General features: G+C 59.6%; 1 protein-coding gene across 1 annotated transcript in view; it reads right to left on the reverse strand.

Annotated features, from left to right (window-relative positions):
• RGS9 (regulator of G-protein signaling 9) overlaps positions 1–918 on the reverse strand; it is a 50,419-nt gene that overhangs the window by 33,298 nt on the left and 16,203 nt on the right.

Consider the following 918-nt stretch of genomic DNA (forward strand, 5'->3'; position numbering starts at 1 on the left):
AATGGATGGGTGGGTGGGTGGATGGATGGACGGGTGGGTGGACTGAATGGGTGGGTGGATCGGATGCGATGGGTGGGTGGGTGGGTAGGTGGATAGATGGATTAATACGCAGACTGGATCGGAGTTCATGGGATTGGCACAGGGGCCTTCCAACTGCTGCGCTCCACGGTTCACTGCTCTGGAGAGTCCAGGCTTCAGTCAAGCACCCAGAAGTTCTGATCCAGATTCCGCCATCTCCCAGCTGGGGGGAGGATCTTGGAAAAGACCTCTCTCTGTGCTGAGAACCAGAGATGACCCCTCCTGTCTGTCTGGTTCTTGTGAGGATTTAGCACGATGGAAGCTCACAACGGAGGGTCGCTGTCACCAGGCAAGGCCTCTGTTCACCCTAAGATCACGGTGGAGAGGCCTGGCCCAGAGCTGGTCTCCGGCTCTGCCGCCTCCACCAGGCCGCCTCCCCGGCCAGTCCTGCTCCAGCTCTGAACTCCTTCGGGCCAGCAATTGAGGTCTTTCACTTCCTCTGTTTGGTGCAGGCAACCATCTGGGACCTCCCATCCCAGGGAGATGGAAAACAGTCTTACACACTCTCTCTCTCTCACACACACACACACATACACACTTGACCCACACTCTGATGCAGTTTCTGGGACCCCAGAGGCAGCTGGAATGGAGACCCCTCAGAGCTGACGTCAGGGCACAGGAAACAAGGGCGGCGGTGGCCGTCAGCAGATGGGGAGCCGCGCAGCTGCGTGCAGCCCAGGGCGGACGCTCTGGATGAGTGCTCCCGGAGACCATCTGACGGCCTGGGCTGCTGGCCTGTCACTTGGATCGCTCCATCCCCACCCAAGACAGACTTTAAAGCGGATGCTCCTCAGACAAGACGCGGCCCTCATCCCTACACTCCAGGCCACCGAGAGGCTG

The sequence above is a fragment of the Bison bison genome, unplaced genomic scaffold (assembly GCF_000754665.1).
Source record: "Bison bison bison isolate TAMUID 2011002044 unplaced genomic scaffold, Bison_UMD1.0 scf7180017864371, whole genome shotgun sequence".
In the NCBI taxonomy this organism is placed as follows: Eukaryota; Metazoa; Chordata; class Mammalia; order Artiodactyla; family Bovidae; genus Bison; species Bison bison.